The sequence below is a fragment of the Apis mellifera genome, linkage group LG2, assembly GCF_003254395.2.
Source record: "Apis mellifera strain DH4 linkage group LG2, Amel_HAv3.1, whole genome shotgun sequence".
In the NCBI taxonomy this organism is placed as follows: Eukaryota; Metazoa; Arthropoda; class Insecta; order Hymenoptera; family Apidae; genus Apis; species Apis mellifera.
Window position 1 is genome coordinate 2,695,553 of NC_037639.1, and position 20,927 is coordinate 2,716,479.

General features: G+C 36.3%; 1 long non-coding RNA gene across 2 annotated transcripts in view; it reads right to left on the reverse strand.

The window, feature by feature from the left end:
• Positions 1-329: 329 nt before the first annotated feature.
• The window catches only part of LOC102655235, a 95,847-nt gene continuing 75,249 nt past the window's right edge, over positions 330-20,927 (reverse strand). Inside the window, exons 3-4 of one of the 2 annotated variants that reach the window (XR_003304120.1) lie at positions 17,317-17,549; positions 330-682 (exon numbers count right to left, since the gene is read on the reverse strand). This is a non-coding gene — a long non-coding RNA (uncharacterized LOC102655235). Of the gene's footprint in view, positions 683-17,316; positions 17,570-20,927 lie in introns of both variants that reach the window. The other variant, XR_407540.3, reaches the window with a different exon arrangement.

The window sequence follows — 20,927 nt, forward strand, 5'->3', positions numbered from 1 at the left end:
CTACGGATAATTAATCTTATCTCGTTATCAGGAAATAGGTAAATTAAATTATTGGAAGGAGGAAGGAGGGATGATAATACGTATTATATAAATGTAAGTCTAAATGTTTTTATCTAAAGGTTTAAATAATTGTACAATGAATATATCATCGAATTAACAATTAAAAGTTTTAAAAAAGGTGAAAGAATTATGAATATTTATCATTTCCTGTTTATTGATTAAATTACTATCGAGGGTAAAATAGCGATAGATTAATATAATTTATCAATTCAAATTAAAATATATAATACGATAATAGATAAAAATATTAATACATATAAGTATTTATGCTGTAAATTAAAGTTATTTGGAATATTTTTATAATTGACACGATCGATTTGATTTTATATTTGTTCCTCTTTTTTCATCGATACCTCCTTCGATTCATATTTGAATTTTTATTATTAGTACGAAATAATATATAAACAATAAAAAATGTACAACGTTATAAATATTTAAACAATATATATTGTACTTAATTAAACTTAATTTCCGACATTCAATCAAATCTCTCTTCTATAATCATTCACTTGAACGTTTTAATAACAGTTCGTTAAATTTGATCTAAAAAATTAGAAGCGAGTCACTTGCACGATTAGAAAAATAATGATACGTTCTTTCCATTCTTGAAGATGAGGAGAATCTGAAAAAAGAAATTCAAATTAGAGACACATTATATAAATTAATCAATCAATCAATAATCAAAAAAAGTCAAAAAATATTGATTTCGATTCTACATCTAGAAGATTAGCAATGATTAATTCCAACGCTATATTTACAAGATCAGCAACAATTGATTCTAACAGCTACGTATAGAAGATTAGAAACGAGTGGTTTAGAAAAATAATTGGGCAATAATCTTGAAGATAAATATCTTAACTCTGAAAGGGGGAAAAAAAGATGAAGATACGAATGAATTAATCGATTGAAACCAATAAATATACACTAATTAAGAAAAAGTCAAGAAATATCCTTTAAAAATCCGAATCTCACAACTGGCACTTGAAAAAAAATTTTCACAACGATTAATTTCAACGCTACACCTACAAGATTAGAAACGATCGGATCGCTTCAACGATCGGAAAATAATCGAGCAATGTTTGTTCCATTCTCGAGAATAAATACCTCTGGAAAGAGGGGAGGGGAGAGGAACCTCTGAAGAAAGATGGAGTGTCGAGTCGTAGGGCGCGTCGAAGCGCGAGAGAGGGGGTAAAATAGGATAAAATAGAGTGGAGAGGCGGGCAATAATTATGAGACATAAAGTGACGAGCGCGAGCGGATCGTTCAGGGAATATAAAGCTGGCCGGTGAAAAGATGGACGACGTACACGCAGAATTCCGGGAAAGGAGGGGCTGGTTGGCTAAGACAATGTTGCGCTTCTCTGAAGGTCCAAGTGCCCGAGCCATTAGCGCGAGAGCGTTCCATACCGGTGGCCGAATGCCAAGTGCCCTTCGTTTCAGTAAGCTCCGCGTGGAGAGACACGTAGCGAGTGGGTAAAAACCGAGCCGAGTTAGTCGAAAGGAGACGGGACGACGGGAAAGAACGGAAGAAGCTGGCAGAAGACACGGGTATCGGTGGTGAACAGGGGGTGAACAGAGAGAGGGAGGAGGAGGAGGAGGAGGAGGAGAGAGAGAGAGAGATGGAAAGTGCTTAAGGATGGCCCCAAGGCCTCTCGCCTTAACCTTACTCGTCGGAGGCAATGCCTCGCTTCTTCTCTCTCCTCCCTCCCTCCTTCCTTCTTTCCTCCCCCCTCCTTTCCCTTTCGAACTTAAGGTTGTGCGCGCAAGGCTTTGAACCCTTTCACGCAGTGTTCCGCCACGGAAGTCGAGTGGACCGTTCCGATTCCCCGGAGTTTTTCGAATTCAGATCGTGGGTACGTTAAGTGGAGGAGAAGTTAATTGTGTATTTAAGTATGCATAATTGCCGAGCTTGCACAGTGAATGGGGGATGGCTAATTACCAGCGGAGGTGCCCTTTCCACTCTTAAGAATTATGTGCATATTATATAATGCCTTTAATGCCCAACCGTGTATCCGTGTGCAAGTTTTTCCGCCCCTCTCTTAATCACTTTTTATTTAGATTTTTCGCGTAACCGTTCGCGGGATTGAATCGCGATCATTCAAGAGACTCGTGCCCCGTGTTAAATAATAATCATAATGGTTGCGAATGAAAGGAAGAATTGAACGTCGCGCATAATTATTATCCTCCCTGACGATATATAATCTCTTGAGAGAAGTCGTTTCATTATAGAGAATTTAGCGAAAAGAAAAAAAAAGAAATTTGTATAATTTAAAAATATCCTAATCGCTTAATTATTGTTATATCGCGATATGTATAATAGATACGTATGTGCCGATTAATTTTAAAATAGAAAGTAATAAAAAAATGTTTCATTTATTCTTATCTTTCAAATAAATCTTCGTTTTGTGTATCTTTCAAGTTTGATACGAAATCGATACAATATTTTTAGGACAAAATTACGTAATTACGTAAATTATTAATCATAAATTATTGATTGAAATATATCTCCATTTAAATTTTTTTCTATTATATCTATAAAATGTTTTTTATTAATGTAAAAAATTAAAATTAAAAATTAATGTTACATTAAATGAAACATTGAAAATATTCGATAATTAGTATTGAATACTTTTCCGATTTTTAATTTATTATTAATTACAAATAAAATTATTAATATTACGCAAATAGTCAAACAATAAGTAATATAAATGTCAATACTAATCTTACTGGTACATACCGTATCTACAGGATGGATTATCAGTTGGTTTAATAACCCAGCATAAAATCAATACAATGCCTTAATTCTCATAATGTTTCTACTTCTCTCTTTCTTCCTCTTCCTCCCTCCCTCCCTCCTTCTCTCTCTCTCTCTCACACACACACACACACACACACACACACACACACACACACACACACACACACACTCACACTCACACACACACTCTCTCTCTCTCACACACACACACACACACACACACTCACTCACTCACTCACTCACTCACTCATTCACTCACTCACTCACTCACTCACACTCACACACTCACTCACTCACTCACTCACACACACACACACACACACACACACACACACACACACACACACACACACACACACACACACACACACTCACTCACACTAACACACACACTAATAATAATAAGATTTTATCAAAATAACGGTGAATTTTGAATGTAACTGATCGGATTACAGCCAAATAATTGTATAAAATATCATTTACAAAAATATAAGAATGTATTCTTGAAACATAAGGTGATACTTGAAGTGATACTCAATACGCTTTCAAGCTCTATACTTATTTTGGCATTCACTAGATACTTTTCGAAACAGGTAACACTGTAAACCAATATACCGTTTCTTAGACAGCTGTCCGTCGCGTGAAAGAATTATATATTTTCGAAAGTATATATTACTGGCAGCTTGGTGGAATATTCACGAAAGAGCGAAAGTGAAAATTTTATGCTTGGTAATATTTTCGGTGATTCAAGGTTTTACGTATCTTGTTAGTGATACACCATAAAGTAAACCTAAAGCTTTATTGTTTACAGATACTTATTCTTATATCTTCGAAATGTTATTTACGATATCCCTATATATTCATTACGATAAACCGATCTTTATCTTATCCATATCTCTATATCCATCTTATCCTATCTTATCCATGTATTAAACAAGCTTTGTACTGTATTTTCAACTATTCCAAAGCATGTGTTCCAAAGCATTGTATTATGCCGTTATAAGAACATGTTTTTCGATCGAACATCAACATCAAACTTTTGAATCGGTTAAATTCTATTCGACGAAAATATCATTGTTCAATACGCGTTTTCAATCATTCATCTAGATGAAGAAATAATTAATTAACTTTTTGATATCGTGAACGTCAAAATATGACAGATAATCAGAACGGGATAAGTTTAATTTTTCAAAGAATTTCGTTAATAAAACAGGAGCGGAAGTATAAAATTTAAAGCGAAATATAATTTTTAAATATTAATTTTACTGCTTTATTATGGTTCTATTCTAATCAATCGTATCTATTTTTCAAATTTTATTCAATTATTAAATGCTTTTTTTTTATATTTGAATAAAAATTATTGTTTACTAAATGAAATTTAAAATAGTCAAAAAGAAAATATATAGAAATAAATGATAATATTATACAAAATATGTTACATTTTAAGAAAATTCATCTAATTAAAAAAATAAAAATATTTTAATGAAAGTTTGTCTGGAAAGTTTGTCTGGAACATAATAGATTGTATCTATAATTTGAAATGGAACAATTTTTCCATTGATGAAAAATCTCTTGATGAAAAAGAGAGTGAAATCAATCTTCAAATTTCAGCATATTTGAATTTTTCTTACAATAGGATAATGGAGCATTAAAATCTGAACATTTTGTAAATTAAAGTTTTATTTTACAAAATAATCTCATTAAAAATTATATTAAAAAAGAAAAAATATTTGAAACTTTAAATATTAATTTCAAATCGTTCTTAAAATATTATTTTGCTGTATATATTATCCACTGTGCTCTAACTGATATTAAAAAATTTCTTTGAAGATATACAATTTTTTTTATTTTTTATAAAAATTTTTAATCATAAAATTTTCAGATTTTAGAGTTTCATTATCTCGTTTTAAAAAAAATTCTTAGCTAAAATTCGAAACATGGAAACTGAACTTTTGGGAGTTGACTTTACATCAAAAAAAATTTCATTCACAAAAAAATTGTTTCATCTATAAATCTTTATATTTTACACAAACTTTCATTAAAATTAAAAATTTTCATTAATCTCGAATTTTAATATAACATTTATAGCATTTATGACAAGTACACATAACATACATACATATACACAGATGTACATATATAAATACACAGTTAAAATTTTTCCTTGTATTTTTTTTTGAAACACAATCTCACGCATGTTATAATCATCTTTACGAATAATTGACAAATTCCAAACAATAAAATCGTATTTATATATTACATTCCACATTTACACGTACAAACGCGAAACAACAGGGAACGTACGAATTAACATTTTCGTTAACACACCGTCACACTTCTCTCGTTGTTTATCCGTGTTAGCTAGAGATATGTATATGTACCACTAAGCGACTAAGTAGAAGAGGTTTGAGGGAAAATATAGGTAGATCATGAATGAACCTTGACACGACTTCGCGAACTCGACGCCAATCCTTGAATGAATCTAACTATTCCTACGCAGCGTTTCACAGGAGGCGGAGGAGAATCTCCGTAGCCCAGGCCTTCCTATGTATGAATGAACACAGAAATAGCTGTGCCAGGAAGTGGTGGTATAATAAATACTTCGTTTACCGACTTCCCGTGCCCGATCCGACTCGCCCTCATCTCACTCTTGTCTCTCATCGTGAATTAGGGATCCTTAATAATGTTAATGAGGACACCCGTTTCACGAATCTAATCTAACTTAATCGCCTGATTATCCAGACGGATACTTCCAACGTTCCGATATATTTCTGTATGCACATTTATGACACGCTCTCCATTCCCATAGTTCGAGTTGGAAATAGTGTTCGCGTTCTCCAAATATAACCGCTAACGGATGCTCGTATTTTGAAATAGATTTGAAACGACGAGTTCCTCCTTCCCAGGAAATGCGCTTTTTAAGTATTCATGGACCGCTGTCACTTCGCCTACATGAATGCGTTTAACGCGTGAACTATTATTTATCGTCGATCCTCCAATGTGATAATTTTAGGAAGGGATAGGTTTAGAGATTTTGGAATGGATTTTCTTTTTTTGGGGATATTAAAAAATTGCATTGGATAGTTGTAATTACATTGTTACAATTAAATTTGTTGTTGCCATTCGATTTTTATGCGTTTGACTATTTTAAAAATACGTAGTATTCCAATTGCGTGGAATATCCTATAATCGCTTATAATTATTGCAATTATATATTTTTATTTCACTAATTTATTTAATTATTATTTTCAAGCTCAGTAGAAATTAAACTGCGTATTTTATAAATAGTTCAATAAAAAAAAAAAAAATATCAATACATGGATTTTTCCTCAAAAATAAAATGAAAATTAAAAATATATCTTATTAATTTCAAATATTTTATTACATGCATTTAAATTATAAATTGAAAAAATTAATAGAATGAATTAATATGTATTTTCTATATATTTATAAATTAATTTATATTAGTCTTGCTTGATGTATATAATGTTTAAAAATATTTGTAAAAGAATTAAATCTAATCAATAATAATAATGTAATAATTCAGTAATTATTAAATTTATAATAAAATTTTTATATAATAATTTTGTATATCTATTTATTTATAGATTTTAAATATTATTGAGTTAAAACATTTGAATTAAAATTAAGTACTTCCTTTTATAATAAAGAAAAGCATAATAATTATAAACTTATATTTTATGTCACAATTATGACAAACATAAATTATTTTTTTCTGAATTATGTTTATTTCATTATAATTTTAATTATGCTTCTCTTTTATATTCAAAATAATTGGTATAATATTTTATCTTATTTTATTCATTTTTCAAATTATCTGATTAATCTTATCATTGAAAGTAATTTCAACGCTATAATTTGTGAGCGTTTATGAGCTTCAAATAAATTAATATATCCATTTTCCGTCTGATTATAGAATAGTAATTTTTAAAATTATTATAGATTAATATTATCATGATTATGCATATATGTAAAAAAAATCCAAATATATAAATACTTCTCTTCATCTGTATAAGATCATGAAAATCATACTATATTATTTATTAACCAGAGAAACTACGTATTTTAAACATCCGTCTCATTAAATATACCAAGAAAATTATCTTTCTCTTCCTCTATCATTCTCTATTATTCTCATCCCATATCATAAATCTATTAAACCCTAGCAAAATTCTCGAAATCAATCTCACAAGACCAACGAACAAAATAGAGCCAATTATATATCTTTAATCCATTATCTCAAATGAATCTGTCGTTCAAATAACACACAATATTACAATTGTTTTTATTTAAAATTCGCCAAAATTCGCCCAATCACTACTCTCTACTCCATTATTTTTCGAGACTCAAATATCGTTAAATACAAATAATCCTTATCCTTTACCACGAATCGAACCCTCGCCTTAAAGAAAAAGAAATATTTCGACTCTCGTCCCTCCCCCTTCTTCTTCTCGCAAGATGAAGAAAAAAAAAAAAGAATTCTTAGCCCGGTGAAAGCTTTCATCACCGCCTCTCGCCACCTCGGACAGACGAACGTTCCCGTGACACGGGCACGCTTGGAAGGTGTTCGATGACTCGAGTCAGCAGCCCGCCAGTTGCCAAGCGAATTTATCGTTCGCGGCGGTGGAAGGTCGGCGGCGGTGTGGGTGGGTTTCTGGGGTATAGTTCCATCGTTAAGGAGTCGGAGTGGCTGTGGGCTGGATAGGGAGATGGTTTAGGGTCCATACATAGAAGGAGCCGGAGCACAAGCACGTATAAGGACGGAACGTGTGGGGTATTGACTAGCCGGCTGGTCCCGGCAAGGGTTGCGGCTAAGACGGAGCAGAAGAGGGACGAAGAGAAGGAGCCAAACTGAACACAGAGGCCGGCGGAAGGAGAAGGTGGATAGGAAAGCAAGATAGGAATGGACGCGAAAGTGAGAAAGGAGGAGGAGTGGATAGAGAGGGAGGGGGAGGGGGAGATGATACCCCGGGTGGAAATAAGGAGAGAGAGACGTGTAAGGGGGTTGCGTGAAGTGTGAGCGAGAGGTCTCTCATTGCTAAAGGTGGTTGTAGGTGGTTGAGGGGGGGGATGGGACGCGTAGGGTGGTCGGGTGGACTACTACCTAAGACTGATATGGATTGTAGATTATTCTGGACCTCGGGGTGCGGCTTGGCCAAGGGTTAGTATCTCAGAACCCTTGGCGTTCACCTCCACCTCCTTCCTCTCTTCTTCTGCCTCTGCCTCGTTCTCGACCCGCGTTACCAAACCTCTCGGCGTCCACCCACACACCCCCTCCCCCTCCCCCTCCCCGCCATCCACCGATCTCTTCCTACTTCCTGCCAACCCACCGCGCGCCGCGTTGCCCACCACCACCACCACCACCATCACCACCACCACCATCGCCACCACCACCACCCATCTCGCGGCTCCTTCTCTCGAAGAGAGAAGTTCGTCTGTTCCGACGTGGCTAGGCCTGCGGCCGATTACATGCCTTCCCCGTAATCCGATGTTGCGCGAATCTCGCGTTTCAGGTCAATTCCCCGTGTTCTAGACCGAATTCAAAACCTATGGAATTCCCTTGCCCGATATTTAAACGAATTTCGCGCAAGTTGGTCCCTTTTGTTTTCTTACGAGTCGATATTTTTTTAATAAGAATCAAGGTTTCATTGTAAATAATCCGAGGAAGTGGATTGGAAGTGGATGATGGATCTGATTAAGAAAAGATGATTATTCGTTCGTACGTTACACGTCGATTGAGAGATTGATTCAATTTGTTGTTGGGCAAGTTTTTCGGTCTAATCTTAATTTCCTTACTTCTAAGCCCTTTGCTGGTGTTGGCAGAAGTTTATCCAGTTCCTAGGCACCGGTAAACTGCAACCGTTTATGCGTTCTTCCCTTTAATCCTATGTTGCGAGTACTCTCCGTTTCAGGCTATTCCCCTCTCCTTCCCCCCCTCTCGTGCTAAACGCTTCCACCGCAATTTCCACTTTCTATTCCCCATCGAACTTGTTTTATTATTTTAATCTTCGATTTTGCCCGACATTCCAAACAATTTTGTTATCATGTTCATTCATTAATACATGAAATATGTATATAACTTAAAGATAGAAGTAATATAATAATAAGATGATCATAGAAATCAAGATCTTGATCAAGATGCGAATTTCCTACATGTATCCCCCTCCCCCCTTCCCCCATGTTTATCTTTTTTCTTTCTTTCCTTTTCTTTTTTTTCCTTTTTTTTCTTTTTTTTTTTACGACAGGTTCGCGAAGTAGCGGTGCGTTGTTAATGACGGTTAATGACAGTTGTTACAGCTTAGTTGGCGACTATTAGTTTCTCGTGTACCTGGCACACCGCGGCACACGCTCGGTAATTACCTGTACGTTCAAGCACCGTTCTGGAACGTAAGGTTACCACGCTGGAAGCGCTGTTGTATGTTTGAGATAAGGCAAGCGCGTTTTATGTGTGTCAAACGGGATTTAAAAACCCGTTTACGCAACTTTCGTGTTTTTCCCGTTAAATCGATCGTGAAACATTGTTCGATCTCCTTTTTTTCTTCCCTTTTCCAATTAATTACATTGCTGCAATATCCTTGCAATCGAACAACGATGCGAACAAATGTTACGCGATATCAGATCGATATCGCGTAGCGGTTCCCTTCGATCAGCATACGAGGATTATTAACCCGTCTCGACCTCACACGTGTTACGCTTTTTCTTCAGTTAAGTGAAATCCATTCTCCCGGGTTTATGAGGCTCACACGTACACCGGAAGAAATTCCGTTGCCGCACTAAGATACAACTTTGTAATTATCCGTTTTCCGGATAAAAATGCGCGTTACGGTTTCGATCTTTCAATTGAAAAAGTTGAATTTTTATGGACGCAGTGAATTTGTAATTAGCCACCGTTGACCGCTGGTTACCTGGACTTCTAATAGAAGGGTTAAGATAGCAGGCTCGTCCTAATGAATATATAGGAACATTTACAGGTTAATTCGATACAAAGTGATTGGACGTTGAATTATGAATTCTTTCGATCTTTCAATTGAAAAAGTTGAATTTTTATCGCTGGACGCAGTGAATTTGTAATTAGCCACCGTTGACCGCTGGTTACCTGGACTTCTAATAGAAGGGTTAAGATAGCAGATTCGTCCTAATGAGTCGGAATATTTATAGGTTAATTTGATACAAAGTGATTGGACGTTGAATTATGAATTCTTTCCTGGATATAAATGGTATCCATATATTATAATAAAAGTATATTTTATATCTATCCTATTTTTCATTTATATAAATTTATATAAATGATTTTATACTTTGATCCTGTATTAAAATAACATCTATGATATTCTTAATAAAGTTGTTTAATTATGATGTGTAATCTGTCTTTAATAATAGCTTTAAATTGATAAATAATAAATTAATAGAACAATGATATCATTTATGTGTGGTGATTGTTCGTTTCATTAACGTGAATTTGTTCAAACAAAAATAAATCATGTTTCCATATACGTGTCTATGTAATTTCTTATAGTTATCAAGTATATATTATCAGTCAACGAACAAAAATGTTCCATAAACATTTAATGCTTGATATTAAAAACAATTTGTACTCGATACATACTTTTAATCCTTTCGTTTACGTTATCCGTCGATCGATCTCGTTTCTCCTGGAATGAATTAACGTAATCGCCACATCACACGATCATTATTGGCTTGTACAGCTATGCACATCGACTATAATTGAGCATTACATGATAATCGGAAGGCCTGAATCGGCACATAGCCGTATCAGTTGGAAACACTTGAATCCATAAAAATCGTTATTGCTTATCGTGAAATCGTTTACCTTAAATGATTCGTTCCGCCAATATAACCTTCCCCTCCCTCCCTCCCACCTGCCACCACCGAACAACAATTACGTGGAAACAAAATGACTCATCGAGTCTATGCGAGTCGATTGTGTAAGCACGCTTGACAATTGAAAGAAACGACTGATTCTTTTCTCGTGTCTTACGAGATATTCTTATATACGCTATATATTTCGAATAATAAAATAAAATTATCGCGAGCTTTTGCTTTCGAAAATATTTGTCTTCCTTCAATGAGCGAGTTAGAGGTCATTGCTCGATTAGAGTTGAAAACAAGAATTTTCTAGATTGGATATATGTGGCTGTTGAATAACTGGCTCTGCGATTCGAAACAGTATTTCGTGAGGAGTTATCTTGATGAAGTAGTTTGAAAGAAATTGGCAATATATATAGAGGAACTTAGTAGAAAAAGTAGTTATTTCCATGAAGATTAAGATAAGTTTTTGGTGAGTTTTTTTTTTATCGTCGATTTGAGAATATAAATTTTTAAACTTGTTATGAAATGTACGCACGATTTGAGAAAGAAGAAACTTTCAAATGTGTCTTGTAAAATTTTCTTCAACATTAAAAATTTAATTCTTTATCTGTGGATTAGAATCAGATTAGAATTTAATTAACGTTTCTGATTAAAAGTATTATCTTTAATAGAAAGTGGGTTAATGGGTTAATGGGTTACAATAAATCTTTTTATCTTAAATAATTAATAGTTAATAATAATAATAATTAAGATGAAATGTATTGAATGGCATTGGTCTGTTAAATTTGTACTCTGAAACGATATTTCATATGCATCGACACAATAGTTGTTGCTCTCATTGTTTCAAAATGTAGATTTCATTTTTTCTATAGATACATACCATTTTTTACATTTTATATTTTTTTTGTTTACTTATGATCTATGATAAGCAAAAAATAATTACGTCAAGTTGAAATCGTTTCAACGAGAAATATGCTGGAATAATAATTTTTTTTGAATTTTTAAAAAGTTTTCGTGAAATTGATTTATTTATTACGAAAAACTTAAATTTATCGAGTCACATATTGTGAATGGTGGATCGAAAGTAAATGTCTCACATTTCAATATTTTCCCACGTTTATTGACAATCATATTGTTATAGACATGTCTAAAATTGGCAACGCCAACACGAATCATCGTATATGTGAAATTCAACAAGTATCTACTATCCAAATTTCTCAATCGTACGATTGGACGTGGTTCAATGAAAACTTCATTGCTAATTCAGCATATCTTATTGTAATATTTTCTCTGAAGATGTAAAACAGTGAAAATATTTATATTTTAAATAAATGACAAAATTTAAAAAATAAAAATTCAGAAAATATTAATATAAAAAATTTGTGCGTACATATGTATATGTATATTTCATTCTAAATATTTCAATAAATATTGAAAATATTATTCTTAAATATTTTTATTATAATTGAAATTTTAACATTTGTTCTATTTTTCGTCATTAAAGAAAAACGTAGAAATGAAAAAACTTAAGAATCATGCTATTTAAAAATAAAATTTATCACAAAATTAATAATACTCTAATTATTACCTATTTATTTGTATATATATCATCAATTCTTTCTTATAGTAATAGTTTAACAGATTAGCCTTTCAATCAATCAGAAAACAAAGGAAGTACGCATTCCTCCTCCATTGATTTTTCCTCTCAATAAACAGTCAATAATTTATCTCACCTATGTGTTTATTTATCCTACTTAAAACAAACTAGTCAATAATCAATCCCTCAACTTAGAATAAATCGCTCTATCTGCTAAACGCTTACCTAACCCACTAACGTCATCCCAATGACGTCACGTGACATCACGAGCACCAATCCCCCGAATCGGACTCGAAAAAAGGTGGTGCAACGGGCGACACGAGGGGATTGTCGCTTGAAAAACATGGTGGAGATCCATTGTCGAGCACGTTTCTCACTCTCACGGGGCAATCTTTCACATTCTACGCATACTTTGCGCCCACCCAAGCCCATTCTGCCAGATAGGTGGGTATAACCTTCACACACAGTGGAGCTCGAGTCGGTACGACGCCTTAGGAGCCTTGGCAGTTTCGCGGAAGCAACAAGCTGTTTATGGCTGCTCCTCTCTCGTATCCTCCCGCCCCCTTCCTCGTACCCACCCCTCCCTCCCCCTTTATCCCTCCTTGCTCTCTTCCACGCTCGGCTCAGCACGAGGTTGTTGTTGCTGTTGCTTCTCGCGCGTTACGTCTCCTCAGTATCGGTATCGCCGATCTCTCTCTCTCTTTCTCTCTCTCTGTCTCTCTCTCTCTCTCTCCCTTCTCTTCCTGCAAAAGGATAGGTTATGGAGAAAGAGAGCGAGGGAGAAAGTAACCGTAAGGAGGACCGAAGGAAGGGAAGAGAGAGAGAAGTAGAGCATGGGGGGAACCCTCCAGGGAGTAACCTTCGGCGCGAACAGCGTGCCAAGTGGCTGTTTACATCAATTTTATCGCCGATTTCTGAACCCCGATGTCGGGACAGATTTCACGCGATCGCGTCTCTCCTTGCATCGAGTGGAATATCTTTGGCACATGAGTCGAGGAACGGTGGGGCAAGGGATGAATAAATGTGGCGGGTGTTGCTTTTGGAATCGAAGGAATTTGCGGATCGATTCGTGCAAGTATTATTATATTCTTGCGTTATTATTTTGTAAATTTTTCGCGAATGAAAGGAATTTCGTACGCGTGGATTTGTAAAAATCGGTGTAACGGTGCCGGTGATTTGCGAGTGATAAAAGTATCATATTGAAAAAATGATGAGGAATGTAACAATGAAATTATTTGAATTTCCAAATATGTATAATAATTATGACGAGGTTGAATAAATGACAAATAATTCACAATGTGATAAACCGTATCAATGAAACTTATAATCAATTAATTTTCCTTTATTATTATTATTGTTTGGAAAATATTTCGAAAAATGGTTCAATGATTTTGACAACGTATCTTCAAGATCATCGAAATCAATGAGAAATATTCTTTCGTAAATAATTATTGATTATCGATAAATTTTTCGTTCGATTTACTTAATCACTTAAACGAAGTTTATCGATTCTTTTATTATTATTCAAAAAAAAGAGAAACAGAACTTAAAATTTCTTGGTAGACGCGTAATTCTCTGTCAAAGTTGCAAAGTTCTCAATTGCGGCAGGGCACGAGAGAAACACGTGTTCAACGGGGGATGGAATGATAATTGTAATTAAATGCAACGTTCTAAATCCTCCTCCTTTTTTTCGGCCGCGTCTTAATTAAAGCTTTTGTTCTAAACTCAGCCCGAGTAGCCGAGGGAAACGTCCGTTTCGCCTGTGGTAACTGGAGCAAGGTGTAATAAATACTTGGCCGGCGTGCTAGCCGGGTTAGCCCAACTCGACTGTATAAAGAACACTCGAGGCTCGAGCGTGTGATGCGCATTAATTAAAATCTTCTTCGTCGCGCGAACCATTTTTTCCCTCCTTCTTTTCTCTCTCTCTCTCTCTCTCTCCTTTCTCCTCACCTCTCCCCCTTCCCCTCCCCCGACATGGACACATCCTCTCGAGCGCAAGGCGCATTTCTTCGGCGAACAACCGACGGAGAAGAGTCTATTTGTCAAAGGAAGGGAGGTAGGTCGATCGGGTGAGCGGAAGAAGGAAAAACGAGGGATTATCGGAGCTGTATCTTCCTCCTTTGGAGGAATTTATCCCCGTAAAGCCACGGGAGACACGACAATCAAAATCCTTGGCTGAAACTTTATCGATCGCGCGCGCCTCGCGTGATTCATGTACTCGACATGCAATTCCTGATCACCCTACGGAGTGTCCAGATAACAGACGGAGGGAGGGAGGGAAGGAGGACGTGTCCACGGCGAGAAGCGTGCACAGATGACCGGGAAAAGCGATAAAGGGAGACGAAGGAAAGGAGAGAGGAAAGAGAGAGAGCGAGAGAGAGAGAGTCGTGTGTATACACGACTCGCATCTCTCGGCAACCCGTTGCATCCATCCCTCTATCCAACGCTCTCCCTCTCCCTCTCTCATCCCTGGTGTGCCTCCTCCTCCTCCTCCTCCTCCTCCTCGTTCCCCCCCGCTGTACACACCAGCGTACGGATAGAGGGTTGCTCGGCAGCCGATCTGGGACGTGTGCTGGGCAGAGGCGAATACGAAGGTGGCCGGGGGTAAGTCGTAAGACGGCGAGCGAGAGCCACCACCACCACCCCCTCCCTCTCTGGAGAAAGACGGAAAGAGATATACACGCGCGCGTACGTATATACATATACATATACATACACACACGCGCGCGCACACACGCACACATAACAGAGAGAAGACGGAGAAACGGTGAGAAACGGGATAGTAATAAGTGAGTCTCCCGCCCTCCTCCCCCGAAGCGGGACAGAGATACAGGGGGATACAGAAAGACGAAGGTTGGGGGGGAAGGGGTCCGTGGTAAGAGGAAGGGCAAGGAGGAATACGAGGCGGAAGGAAGAAGCGGGGTGAAGAGAGGTGGTGGTAGTAGTAGGTGGAGAGGCGGTGGAAAGAGGAGGTGAGAGAGAGAGAGAGCGAGGTAAGGGAGGGAGGGGGAGTACCGTTAATTCCCCGATACAATGCTCATATCACCTTCCCCTCTCCCTGACCACCCACCGCCGCCACCTTCGAATCGTCCCTCCCACCTTGCAGGTTCGCCTCGCGGACGTTCCTTGTCTTACTGGCAAACTTAATCGATATTTCACAGTTTCTTACCCCCTCCGCTCCCTACCCTCGCCCCGTCCCTTTCTTTCTCGGGCCGCTACTCTCTCTCTCTCTCCTTCCTCCTTCGGGGGCCGCTCTTCGTGTCCGGCCGCAGAACAAGCGAGAGGGAGGGCGGTGGTGGCCCGTCGGACGGACAGAGAGGAGGAGAGGCATCTTCCTTCCCTCCAATCGCACTTCCGAGGAGCAGCAGCGGCAGCGGCAGCAGCATGGGGCAGCGCCGGAGCGCGCCGCGCTGCTGCCTGCGGGAACTCTGTGTGCGAGTTGCAAATATCTATCTGCATATTGTATTACACGTCACGATAATGTACGCCCCCGGCTAAGACTTTCCCTCCCTTCTTGCGTCCTCCCTCCTTCTCTTTATCGCGACTAAAATCTCTCTCTCTCTCTCTCTCTATTCTCGCTCTCTTCCTTTTCTTCAGTTTTTCTTTCCTCGTTCGAGCAATTACTTTTATCTATACCCACGAAAATAATGTCCTCATCGAGTGTTCTCGGGAAGATACGATATGGGTTACAGTCGTAAGTGTCTTTCTTCTTCGTTCTCCACTTTATCCGTGTATCTTCAATTTCTTGACACTTGTTGGTGGTGACAAGTGAACGTGGTCATTGAACCAGGTATATGAAGATGATTATTATTGAATGTTTGGTAATTTTCTTTTTTGGAAGATCATTTAAGAAAGTTAATTTTTTATCTTTGAAAATGTTCTTCAATTGATTCTTTGATGAAAAACTATCGGTCTTTGTTTATTCTTTTACTTATCGTTTCAGATCATCGGTTGTAGATCATGCTTAATTATCTTTCTTTTTTTTTTTTTTTTTGATACTTATTAATCATAATGATTTATGGAAATCGATCCTCAAGTAGGATAAATTAAATATTCAGTAATAATTTTTTGTGAAATTATTTTATTAGTTTTAAGTAAACTTAAAATACTAAATATTAAGAAAATCGAAGTATTATCAAAAATAAATGAATCAGATTATGTTTAAATATAAATATTTTATAAATCAACTGATCTGAATTTGGCCTTTGCCTTTCAAATAATTTCTACTACAATTTTTTTTCAATTTCATTTTTGGACGTGAAAAAAAATTCAATAATCTAAATCTTTTCTATAAAGAGTTCACTATTGTCATTTATCATAAAAATTATTCGTATTGTTCAATTTTAAATTAATACAAATATTCGAAACTTTCTATCCTTTATACTTTAGATTCTCAATCGTCTGAAATTTTTTCTAAAATCTATCATTCTATTTAAAAACTGCATCAGATCAATATATTAAACAAATGATTTGTTCTCTGTTGTATTAAAATCGTGTTAAACGAAACCCACAGCTCGGAGGAATGTCAACAAAAACACTATGATGGAATTCGTACTATATACGAGACTAATATCTAATTGTAAGTTTATTAACACATTCGCTGCCACTGTTCAAGCATCGTCGATTTAACATGTGATATATCCCGTCCATCCATCGATAGTTTTTCGACAATGCATCGATAAGGATCGACGAATTACATTACTCACTCACTGCGAAAGAAATATCGATACCATTGCTATATCGTCGAAACGTTATCAACGATAGCATACGTGCTATCTACAATTGCAAAGAGGAATGTAATTTAATATCATATCACACTCTACTGTTATTCAATTACGAATAATTTATCTTACTAAAAAATTAGAGATAAATCGGAACAATGTTGTATCGAAACTAACATAACTAAGAGAAATGAAGAAAAACAAAAATGGAAATATTCGTATAATAAATGAAATTCGTCCGAGTTTATTAATCCGTATTATATACGGAAGGATTGTCGCAATTTCCCTCGAAAATATCGAAATATATCCACCGAGTTCGAACGAACTTACTTTCTTTACTGGTTCCTCCACTTCCGGTCTCTCTCCTATATCTGGCCACCATAGAATAGGTTGCAACGTTGCATCGTTGTTCATCCAAGCGTCAAGGACGATTCATTCTTTAGCGTGAAACGACACGACGAGGACGACGACGACGACGATGCCTCATTATCGTAATTGGACAACGCGCTTCCATCGGCGACGAGAATCGGTATACCGGGGTGCCGATTGGCCCTCTCCTCCATCTGTACGGAATACGTGCTATCTGTTAACAAAAAGATTGGATTACGCGTTCTCGAAAGTGGTGGAACGAAAAGGGAGAGGGGGGAGGGGGATGAAACCAGGAATATTTTGAAAGTTGGTCCCCTCGTTCGCGAGATAAATTCTTGGGATAAAGAGGGAAACGATGGAACAGGTTGCATGTATATTATCGCGTGCGCCCAATGATGATTCAAGAAAGCAGGCTGGTTTCGTTCCGGCTCTATTATCTTTGATATACATCGTGCGCGCCCAATAACACGAACTTGCGAAACTGCAGTTTTCTTTATTTCGTTCGGCCGTGTATAATAAGATGGAACGAATCCTGGTGGTGAATTTTCTTTTATTACGCTTATTCTGTAATAAGCTAATAAGCTAGAACTATATATAATTGCCTTCTAATATTTAAGACGTTAAGACGTTGGAAAGGTTCGATTCGAAAAATTTTTTTTTAAAGTAATTATCGTTTAAATATTATTATTATTATTTATAGAATAATTTATAGTAATTTAATATTTGTTTTCGAGATATAATATTTTGTTTGTTACGTGTCAGAAATAATTTTGAATGAAGAAATTTTGCAATAGATTTGGAGGAAATTCAAACGAAGCAGTTGCAATAGAATAATCTATTGGAAAAATTATTTCTTGCTCTAATTAAATCTAAAAGATTTAAAATTGTTTTTACGATTAAACAATAATCGTACGATTCTTCGTAATTTTTTCATTCCGCGCATATCCGAGGAAACAACTTCCGGGAAGATTATTTTTAGAGAAAATTAAATTTGCGAATCGTGTCACACTTTTCTTAACGCGATGAACCACGTCAAATTATATTATTCCCGATGTGTATCTATATTCCACCTTTCTATCTTCGAATAACTAATTCATGACAGGGATAATTCCATGAAATCGATGAATTATTTTATCGGCCGGGATCCGAGTTCCACATCCGACACGTGTATCGCGACAGGTGAAAATAAATTATTTTTCTATAAATACACGTGTATCAACTGGATGGCTGGATTGTTAATGGGGACAGTTATTTGACATCTTCGAGGATAGATAAAAATGTAATCTCGCGAAGTAACTGGCCAAGAGCGAACGAGAAGTAAGATATAGCTCGGCGGAGCCCCGCGACTCAAGAGTACCAAAATGGGGTGATGACTTCGAGGGGTTGAACGGCCGATATTCGCGCCACGCATTTAATGCACCATTTATGGTATTAGCGTATCCTTCCCACGCAATGGCACTTTAAAGTTGATGAACCACAAGTTTCAAAGAATATTTAAAGGAAAATTTATTTTTTTTCTAGAGAACTTTAGAGATGGAAATTTGAAATATGTTTCTAAAATAAATGTTAGAAACAGTATTTTTACAAGTAAATAATATCAACTTAAAATGTAAAAGGACATTAAATTGATTTTTTGTTTTAATTAAATTAAAAATCTTTTTAATATATAATTGTTTCATATTAAATAGATTATTAGATTAGATTTTATTGAATTGATATATGTAAATATTACTACGAAATAATTCGATGTAAATAAAACATCGACAAATAAGATATTTTAAATAAATTGAGTTTTTAAATCGATATTTTTAATGTAGACAAGAAAATATTTTTTATAAAAAAAAATTTTAAACAAAAGTAAGAAAATTTCAATTCTTAGATAAAGAAATATCTATTTTTTATTGATTTTTGTTAATATTTGAATCAATTGCGTTAATTGTTTGATTGATTCCGATTAAAAAAAAAATTAAGATATCGATGATCGTTTTATACGATTGTCAACTTGACATGCAATAAATTTTTCTCAACATTATCATCTTTACCCAGTTTATCTTGTTATAAATCAAATAGAATAAACTTTTATTACTTTGATAATGCAACTAATTTCTGTGTGCACGTAGGCATGCAACGAAGAGAGAGCGAATCATTGGTTGAAATGCTGGAGACGTCATTGCCATTTATGTTCAAATATCATGCGCATATAGATCAATAACATAAACTATCCACGTTCGCGTGTTTCTAAATCGCTATATGGAAATATTTGTGCGATTTTATATGTAATACGTTAACGTTTGATAAAATGTAAGACTTTTTGTGGCGTTGAAATCGCAATGTGATACATTTTTGAAAATAAAAAATGAATTGTAATATATACACATTCCTTGCTTCATGCATTGCTATCGCGTATTAATTCTAATAAATTAATTTGTTTAAGATTTTCTTTCAACATTCCATTTTTAACCAATCTAAAATAATATTTTAGTATTTCATTTTATTAACATAAATGTGTTAATACAATAATATAAGAATATAATAACAAAGCGATAATAGCGACAAAAATCCCCTATTAGATTTCACATATGTCTGACATTCCGATTCTTCCAACTCATGATTCTATTGTTCGCCTAATTTTATCAGATTATTTTAAATCATCGATATATATCAAATATTTTATATGCACAAATAAATATTCACGCATATCAACATAAATATGACTATCAAAATAAACGAAATACAATCAAAATTAAATTTTACAAACATCGTCGCACATGCACCGTTGCAACAAATCTGTCACCCGAGCGTACAATCCGTATCGATTTCGTCCGCGTGCGAGAGCCAATGGCTCCGTATCGGGAAAGAAGGGAAACGGAAAGTTTTCGGGCCTTCGACTCGGGCTCGAAAAGTCAAAGTGTCGGCCCCCGCCCCCTCCATCCCCAATTCGAATTCCTCGTGAACACTTAACTGCGGTACCACCCTGTGTCCTATCCTATCCTATCCTATCCTATCCCTATACTTTTCTCAGAGAACTCAGTTTCGAGGGACACAAAGTACAAGGGGCTCGATACTTGCATTCGTCTATGTACACCGTCGTATCTTGGCTGGCAGCGCGAGAGGAAGGAAAGATAACCGATGACAGAGAGGCCAGAGAGACGGAAGAGAGGGAGAGAAGGAGGGAGGAAGAAGAAGGGAGAGAGTGAGAGAGAGAGAGAGAAAGCGACAAGAGGAGATCCGTTACTGTCAAACAGTGGCTGCCGTCGGTGCCGCTTCTACCCAAGCACCTTGTGCACGTGAATCAATAGCATTAACCCATTCCATCGTATCAAAGGGGGTGGGGTGGGTGGGCCGAGGGAGAAGGGGGCGAAAAGGGGTGGCAATAGTAACAATCCTGAGGTATTTAGCCGCTCGCCCCCAGGACAGCGAGGGAGCCAAGATACCGCTAAGACCGTCCGCGTACTGTGTAGCATCCATCCCATCGCGCACACCCCTTTCTCCTTCTCCTTCTTCCTTTATCCCTCTATCGGTATCTGCTTCTATCTGCTCGTTCCTCGTTTCATCCTCCTCTTCCCCCGTCC